We start from the raw sequence: 9,026 nt of genomic DNA, 5'->3' as shown, positions 1-9,026 counted from the left end.
CAGCTTCTCTATCCATTTGTTTGTTGATGGGCACTTAGGTGGTTTCCAACTCCTTGCTATTGTGAACAAAGCCATGATAAACATGGGTGTGCATATATCTGCTTGGGTGGCAGTTTTGGTCTCTTTGGGGTGTATTCCCAGCAGTGGAATTGCTGGGTCAAATGGTATCTCTATTTGTAACTTTTTGAGAAAGCGCCATACCGCCTTCCACAATGGTTGCACCATTTTACATTCCCACCAACAGTGAACAAGGGTTCCAGTCTCTCCACAAGCTTGCCAGCATTTGTTGCTTGCTGTTCTGTTAAATTTTGCTATTCTGACTGGGATGAGATGATATCTCATAGTTGTTTTAAGAATGTCTCTTAAGCAGTAATACTGCATGTAGTCTCTGGTTTTACCAGTTGCATGCTCTAGGACTAGGACAGAAGTAAAAATCTCTCTTGTGATACTGGAAAGTGATCAGAATATGCAAACTGCTGTAGTAGCTTTCTTCCGCCTCTTAAAGGGCACCAGCACAGGAAAGTCCATTTGAGATGCTCTAGGTTTAACAAATTAAATGCTGATACTTTTGAGTTGGGCAACAGTTCTTCAGACCTGGCTCAGAGTTACAATGCATTCAGTGTGTTAAAGCAGCTGATGTGATGACTTTTGGTGAACCTTCCCAGGCACTGGAGATATTGGTTAATTTGTCACATGAGGTCATAAAAAAATCTCATTAACATTTAATTTTAACTTTGCAGAAGATCATAAAATTGTACAGTTGTTCCACGGTCGTAGTAGATTTCGACTTTGCCCTTTCCTGCAACTCTTCCATCTTCTAAGTTACACTTCTTACCAGCCAGAACCACTGGATCATCAGTATCCTTAACTCCTAGAATCTGTTTTCCCAGGTCTTGTCAATCATTGGAAGTGGACTGTGCTGTGATGGAATAAATGAATGCAAATCCATGCTCATTTTTTCCATGTACACATCCCTTATTGTTGTCAATTGTTCCATTCCTGCAGAGTCCAAGATTTCAAGCACACACTATTGTGTATCTGCTTCAGCTTGCTTTCTGGAAGAATCTTCTGTCGTGGGATCCTAGTTTTCAATAAAAATTCCTTGAATCAACTGTATGGTCAGTGCATACTTGCCCATACCTCCTCAGCCAAGAACCACTGACTTATAGTCACGCCTGGTGCAAACTACTTGTTAAGACCTCTGACGCTGTCACCAGGTCCCTGTAGCCAGCATCTGCTCATGCCTCGTGCTTGCTGCTGGTCTCTGCTCCGGTGTCTCTGTTGTCCAGCCGCTGTCACCGCTCTGGCTGGTTTACGTGCCTGACACTGGGGCAAGGTAGTCTCTCACAGTCTTCTGGCTTCCATTGGAGTTTTTTCTTTCACCTCAACCTTTGTAATGACCTTTTGCTTTGCTTTCTTCATGGATGATATTCTCTTTTTATTTTAAATATTTTTAATTAATACTTTAATGAAAGTTTACAGAAAACTTGGATTTCCATTCATTCGCTATTGCACCTTTTCCTCCCTACCCGCCACCCCCTCCAGTTTATTTTTCTCTTTGAAAAGATTCTTTCAGGGGAGCTGTTGTGGCCTAGTGGCAAGAAGCTTCACTGCAATTCCAGAGGTACGTGGTTCAAATCCACCAGATGCTCTGCTGGAGAAGGAGGGGCAATATCCTCCTGTACCAGTCAGATCCGATTTGATGGTGCACACACAAAACAATTTAAAAAAAAAGTTCTTTAACTGTTGCACAATTCCCCCCCCCTCCAATTCCCAGTCCACTTTGCTGTGCACTTCTTATTCTGAACTGTTGTCATGCAAATAATATCTAATCATACACTCCTTTTAAACAGTTCTTTCCCTCATCTGTTTCAATGTTGTTGTTGTTGTTATGTGCCGTTGAGTCGCTTGCGACTCATAGCGACCCTATGTACAACAGCCCTAAACTCTGCTCTGTCCTGTTCCAATCTCACTGTCTCCTACACACCCATGCCGATTACCCCAGTCACTGAATCAGTCCACCTCCTAGAGGGCCCACCCTCCCAAGCATGATGTCCTTCTCCAAGGACAGGTCTCTCCTTACAACATGTCCAAAGTATGTTAGACGAAGTCTCAGAATCCTTTCCTCTAAGGAGCAGCTCAGTTTAACCCTCTCCAGGGTGAATCTGTTTGTTTTCTTAGCAGTCCATGGTACCCTCAGTACTCTTCTCCAGCACCAAAGCTCAAAGCTAAGTATATGTGTTTCAATGTAGTGTTCATTATTTATACCCTCTTTTCTTAGTTTTCCCATTCCCCATGTCAGTCCTGTTTTATAAGTGATGTTATGTATTATTTGTCCTTTTGTGACTGAGATATTTCACTCAGCATAGTGTCTTCCAGGGTCACTCATTTTGCATAATATTTCATGAGTTCCTTGTTTTTCAGTATTGCATAGTATTCCATTATGTGAATATATACCAGAGCTTCTCTATCCATTCGTTTGTTGATGGGCACTTGGATTGCTTCTATCTCTTTGCTATTGTGAATGATGCAGTAATAAACATAGGTGTGCATATATCTGTTTGGGTGGCATTTCTGGTTTCTTTAGGGTATATTCCCAGTAGTGTAATTGTTGGGTCAAATGGTATTTCTATTTCCAACTCTTTGAGAAAGTGCCATACTTCCTTCCATAGTGGTTACACCATTTTACACTCCAACCAACAGTAAATAATGGTTCCATTTTTTCCACAACCTTGCCAGCACTTGTTGTTTGCTGCTCAGTTGAATTTTGCTATTCCTGCTGGGATGATATGATATCTCATAGTTGTTTTGATTTGCATCTCTCTTAGAGCTAGGTATTTTTTTTAATTTAAAAAATTTAATTAATTTTAATGAAAGCTTACAGAGACTTAGGGTTTCCAATCATTCATTGTTATACTTTTCTCCTTACCTACTCCCTCCCCCCAATTCACTCTTTTCCTTGGAAAGAAAGACAAACTCTTTGATTGTTATTCAATCCCTCCCCACCAAGTCCACTTCACTATACAGCCTTCACTCTGGACTCCTGTTATGACAATAGTACCATTCATATATCCCTTTTAAACAGTTCTCTCCCTAATCTGCTTCAATGCAATATACATCATTCCTCCCCTCCTTTTCTGTCTTCCCTCAATTCTGATGTCAGTCCCATTTTACAACAGCAGCCCTATGTCCTTTTGTGACTGGGATATTTCACTGGAGACTAGGGATTTTGAAAATTTGTTCATGTGTTTGTTCGCATCTGAATGTTCAGTCAAGGGTCTGTTAATATCCTATGCCCATTTTGTGACTGGGTTGTTTATCTTGTTGAGGTGCTGGAGTAGCCCATAAATTCTAGATATAAGTTCCTTAGCTGTCATGTCATTACCAAAATTTTTTCCCCAGTCTGTGACTTTCCTTTTTACCCTGTTGGAGAAGTTTTCTGATGTGCATATGGATTTTATTCTTAGACGGTCCCATTCGTCTATTTTATCCTCTCCTGGATGTAGGTTTTCCAGGATGTTTGGGAGACTGTTCATGTCATGGATTAGAGCTTCTAGAGTTCTTCCAGTTTTTCCTCTGATGAAGTTTATAGTCCTTAATTTTACTGCTATGTCCTTGATCCACTTTGAGTTGGTTTTTGTGTATGGTGTGAGGTGTGGGTCGTGTTTGAGTTTTCTGTGGATGGTTTTACAATTTTGCCAACACCATTTGTTAAAGAGGCTGTTGTTTCCTCATTTAACTGATTTTTGTCTCTTGTTAAAAGTCAGTTGACCTTAGGTAAATGAGCTGATTTCTGGGTTCTCAATTCTGTTCCATTGATCTATGTTTCTGTCACTGAACCAGTACTGTGCTTTAAATTTAACTAGAAACACAAAAGATCTATTCAAATAAAATTATAAAACATTACTACAAGAAACAAAAAAGAGACCTGGAGAAATTAAAAGATATATCATGCTCTTAGATTAGGAAGACTCAATATTGTGAAAATGACAATTCTACCAAATGCAATCTGCAAGTTCAATACAATACCTATACAAATATCAATTCCATTCTTCAACAAGATAGAAAAGACAACTTTCAATTTCATCTGGAATGGAAAGAGACCCTGAGTAAGCAAAGCACTCCTGAAAAAGAACAACAAAGTAGAAGGCATCTCACTCCCTGCTCTCAAATCCTAATACACAGCCACAGATGATATTCTTGTCATCCCACAAGTCATCTAGTCTTTGATCACTATTATTCAGTGCTTCAAACTTACTCTTAAGATGATTTTGAAATTCAGATGGAATAGATTAAAGATCGTATTTCAGTTCCTGTGGTCTTGTTTTCATTTCCTTTGCCCTCAATTTGAACTTGCACATGAGTAATTGATGGTCTGACCCCCAGTCCACCCCTGCCTTGTTCTGACTGCTTATTTATTAATCTTGTCCAATGATTCCTTCCACAGATGTAGTCAGTTTGATATCTGTGCAGCCCATCAGGTGAGATCCATGGTTTGTTTTTTTTTTAAAAGATATTATTATTGTTCTTATGTACCGTCAAGTTGCTTGCAACTCATAGTGATGCACAAGAGCCTTAAACCCTGCTCTATCCTGTGCCAACCTTATTGTCTTTGACACAACTACTCCCATTACCCCAGTCACTGAATCGATCCATCTCATCGAAAGTCTTCCTCTCCTTCACCGCCCCTCCATCCTCCCAAACATGACGTCCTTCTCCAAGGACCAATTCCTCCTTGCAACATGCCCAAAGTATGGCAGACTAAGCTTCAGAATCCTTGACTCCAAGGAGCATTCTAGCTTCACCTTCTCCAGGACAAACGTGCTTGTTCTCCTAGCAGTCCATGGTATATTCAGCACTCTTCTCCAGCACCACAGCTCAAAGGCATCATTTATCTTTCTGTTATATCTAGTCATTGTCCAGCTCTTTGATGCATAACATGCAATTGAGAAGACTCTGGCCTGGATCCGGTGCAACTTAGTCTCCAGCCTGACATTGTTGCTCTTCTACTCTGGAGATGTCCCTGACAGCTGAGTTTCCTAATGCAATTCATCTCCTGATTTCCTGGCTGCTCTTACCAAGAGTGTTGATTGTGGAGCCAAGCAAAATAAAATTGTTAACAATCTCGATCTCTTCACCATCCATAGTAATGCTGCCAATAGGCCTAGTGGTGAGAATCTTTGTTTTCTTGATGTTGAACTTCAATCCATATTGAAGGCAAAAGTTCTTAAGCTTCTATAGCAAGCACTTCAGTTCCTCTTCAGCTTCAGCTTACAGGGCAATGAATAAATCATTGAAAATGCAAAATTTGATCATTCTATTTCCTGCCTCATTCCTACCACCAAAACTATCTTGTCAAACTCCTATTCCTTCTTCATTTCCCCAACTTTTGTGTTTCAGTCACTGAGTGTGTAAAAGGGAGTCAGTTTATACGTGATTCTGTCTTAGTGTTTGAGCACAGAACATCTGTGACCCCTGGCGGTTTTTCACAGCATAGGAAGATGGAAAGAACTTTCATATAAGGCAAGTGAGTGGCACAGAGAGGGCGAAGAACTCTGAGGTGGACTCCGAAGTCTTTTTAAGAGATAGAGTTTCTTTCTTGAAGTAAAGATGGCTGACACTCAAATGCCATCGAACACTTGAAGCAACGAGAGTAAATGCAGCGTGCTGGGGAGTGAGGGGGGAAAAGAGGGAGCCGTGTCCAGCTTGGGAGTTAAGTTGGCATCTCACCATGCCCGTGATGGTCAGCTTTGCAAAGCAACCCTGGGCCACTGAGCTGGGCTGAGGGTGGAGGTGCTCAGAGAAACCACCCAATTCCTCCCTTTCTTGTGGTTTGAAATGACAGGAGTTTGGTTTTGTAAAGTTTGATAAGAATCTGTGGCTTTCTTGTGTGTGTGTGTGTGTGTGTGTGTGTGTGTGTGTGTATACATATAATAATGTTTCCCTTATTAGCTCCATCTCTTGTGACCCCACCATGCCTTCACTTTCAATAGTGATGATGCCTTGCCCATCCTCTTACTGATGATTGCCTTTCCCTTAATGAAGGAAGAATATGGCAGTTACCCCCCCCCTCCCCCAGCTTGATCACTTTCTGGGAAACTTAATAACACCTGAGCTTTGAGTCATACCAAAGACCAGACCAGACAATGGATCCTGATAAGAGTCTGAGCCTGATTAAAAATACCTAAAACCTAACTTAATTAACACGTCAAACTCTGAGAAGTACCATCTTAGTCCTCTCCAGGACTCCTATAAAAAGGAAACCCCCCAAACTGCCCATGCGCCATTTCAATCCTGACCACATGCTGTGTGGCTGGGTAACTTGACATCCTTCTCAGACCGCGCAATAAAGACCTGTTCGTTTCTTAGGACCAGTTTCTTTCTTTCTTTTTTTCCCTCGCTCCCTCTTGCTTTTTTTTTTTTTTTTTTAATATCTAACACTTAACCCATCTTAAATGTTTCTATTATCCAGTATCTCAGCTAATCAATCGCTTTGAATTGTGATCTTGGCTAAGATTATCGTCTATCATGTGGACTGCCGAAAGAACAGGCAAATCTGTTTTGGAGCAAGTGTAACTGGAGTGAGTTCTCCTTAGAGGCAAGCAGGGCTGGGGCAACTTTGTCTCACACACTTAGGGTCTGTTATCAGGAGGGATCAGTCCCTGGGAGAAGAAGTCAAGCTGGGAATGGTGGAGAATCAGAGAAGGGGAAGCTGGGAGTCAGAGGAAGGAAGGAAGGAAGACTCTCAACCAAATGGAATGATACAGTGACTGTGAGGTGGGCTCGGGTACAGCAGAGGTCGTTGAGGAGGGCACAGAATAAAAGGCCCAGTTTCAGTGTGTTGTTCATTGGGAACCTAGGAATTGTGGTCTACCTGGTGGCATCCAGCAGCCAGCAACAGTATCCAGTTATTGATTTTCTGCCCTTCCTCCTCCTCTGCCTTCCTCAGAAACCATCAAAACCCACGTCTGTGTATAAACCTTTAACTTTTGATAGTAGTGGCCCCATATCTTACTTGTTGTCCTTTTCACTCTCCAGATTCACTCATGCTACGTGGTATTTGGTGCGTTCTTTTTATTTCCATTTCAGTTTTGTTCTTCTACATTGATCATGAGTGATGACTTCATTTGATTATTTTTAAATTTTCAACCCTTTCATTTCGTTCTACGTTGGCCAGGCAAAGCCTCAGTCATAAGGACGCATTGTTTCTCTGCCAACATGGCTTACTTGTGATGCGTGCAGATGCAGCTCGCCAAGCGGGGCCCTTCCGCTTTCTGAATGAGCTGGGATTTGCACGTTTTGGGGCTGTGTGGCTGGGGGTGTCCGCACCTCCCTGATGGACGGTCTCTGGGGCCTTAGAATGTCACCACGGGGATTATGTCAGACTGACGCTTGGCACAGGCGGTTCAAGCCAAATGCCCTTTGGAAGAGCAGTCTGATCTCAATTATTCAGTCCAGCTTTGTGAGAGGGGCTCCAGAGAACAAAGAGAGTGTCCGAGCTGCTGATTTGATAATATTTTTGTTTAAATCTCACTGCCTGGCCCTGGCGGCCAACCAGCTTTCAGCTCGGGCTGATTTGTTTCCTCTGCTTTGGAGGCAAGCAAGCTCATTCAAGCCAGTCAGCATTTCATGAACGGCTGCTCGGTTTTCCCACCGTGGCTGGGCCTTGATGTTGACCCTGCAGGACACACAGCTCCCTTCTGTCCCTCGCTGGACACTGGCCAGGCCGCGCTTGGTTTGTCAAGCTAGCCAAGCCCTAGAAATCTCCGCTGTAACAAAAAGCCTGTGTTCCTTCATGACAAAGTTTGGCCTCCGCCAGGGCCCCCCTGACCTGTGGCTGAAAGGACAGCAGACAGAAGCCTTGAAAGCTGGCCTTGTAACTGGGTCAGCTGCTGGGCCAGGAAGAGTGGGGAGCACCCACTCCTGGTGCCTGAGAACGATCAGAGCCTGGGCAGGGAGAGGAAGGAAACTGTCATCCTACAAATATCTCTGGCAACTCCAGGCACCTCCGGGCCCCTTCCCGTCTTTGAGGGTAGCTCTCCTCTTTACCCTTCTCCCTTCCTCAAAAGGTCCTAGAGTGTTGAGCTGCTAGCTGAAAGGTTGGTTCAATGCCTCCCACGGATCCACAGAAGAAATATGAAGCAGTCTTCTCCCGTGAAAAACTGCTGTTGGGTGCATGGAGTCTGCTGGGACTCGTAGTTGCCCTATGGACAATGGATAGGAGCATTTTCCTCTCCTGATCCACCCTCACAGTTTCTGCCATGCCTGAGGCGAGCCCATTGTTACAGTCACGGTGTCAATCCATCTCTCCAAGGGTCTTCCTCTCTTTCTCGGATTCTATACTTCCCCCCCAGCATGAGGTCTTTTACCAAGGACTGTTATTATTGTTGCTGTGTGCTTGTACTGGACCTTCTGGATGGTTTTCAGAGGCAGTAAATTATGAAGGAGGAGATGACCCTTCTTTATCCCTTACAGCCGCTGGTGGATTCAAACCGTGAACCCACCAAGGACTACCCTACGGACAGTCTACAGAAATCCCAAGGGGACAATTATCCTCTGTCTCATGGTGTGGCTGTGAGTCAGAACACTTCATGATGATAAGATAGGATTGGTCTCTGTTTTAATTTGTTGGGTTTTTTTAATCTCCTAAAGTTCACATTTTCCTTATTCATCATTTAACTTTCAGATGCATAGAAAGAAATTGAAAATGCTCTGGCTTATATAAGGCACACCTTAGTCTTTAAACAGAAAACTTTGCTCTTTAGCACTTTAAAGAGATTCTTAACTACTTATTTACTGTATGCCACATGTCTTTTGATTTCTTTTTTCTTTTTTTAATTAATTTTAATGAAAGTTTACAGACTTAGGGTTTCCATTCATTCATTGTTGCACTTTTCTCCCTGCCCACCCCTTCCCCCAATTCGCTCTTCTCTTTGAAAAGTAAAAGAAGAATTCTTTCATTGTTATGCAATCCCTCCCTGTCTTTTGATTTCTTTTTTTTTCTTTAATTATATTTTATTAATTTT

At 42.6% G+C, this 9,026-nt stretch overlaps 1 pseudogene; it reads right to left on the bottom strand.

The window, feature by feature from the left end:
* Positions 1-699: 699 nt before the first annotated feature.
* Positions 700-9,026, bottom strand: part of LOC102847355 — a 23,555-nt pseudogene continuing 15,228 nt past the window's right edge.

Source organism: Elephantulus edwardii, unplaced genomic scaffold (genome assembly GCF_000299155.1).
Source record: "Elephantulus edwardii isolate Elephantulus edwardi_28Jun2011 unplaced genomic scaffold, EleEdw1.0 scaffold00125, whole genome shotgun sequence".
Taxonomy (NCBI): domain Eukaryota; kingdom Metazoa; phylum Chordata; class Mammalia; order Macroscelidea; family Macroscelididae; genus Elephantulus; species Elephantulus edwardii.
This window is presented reverse-complemented; position numbering and strand designations above follow the sequence as displayed.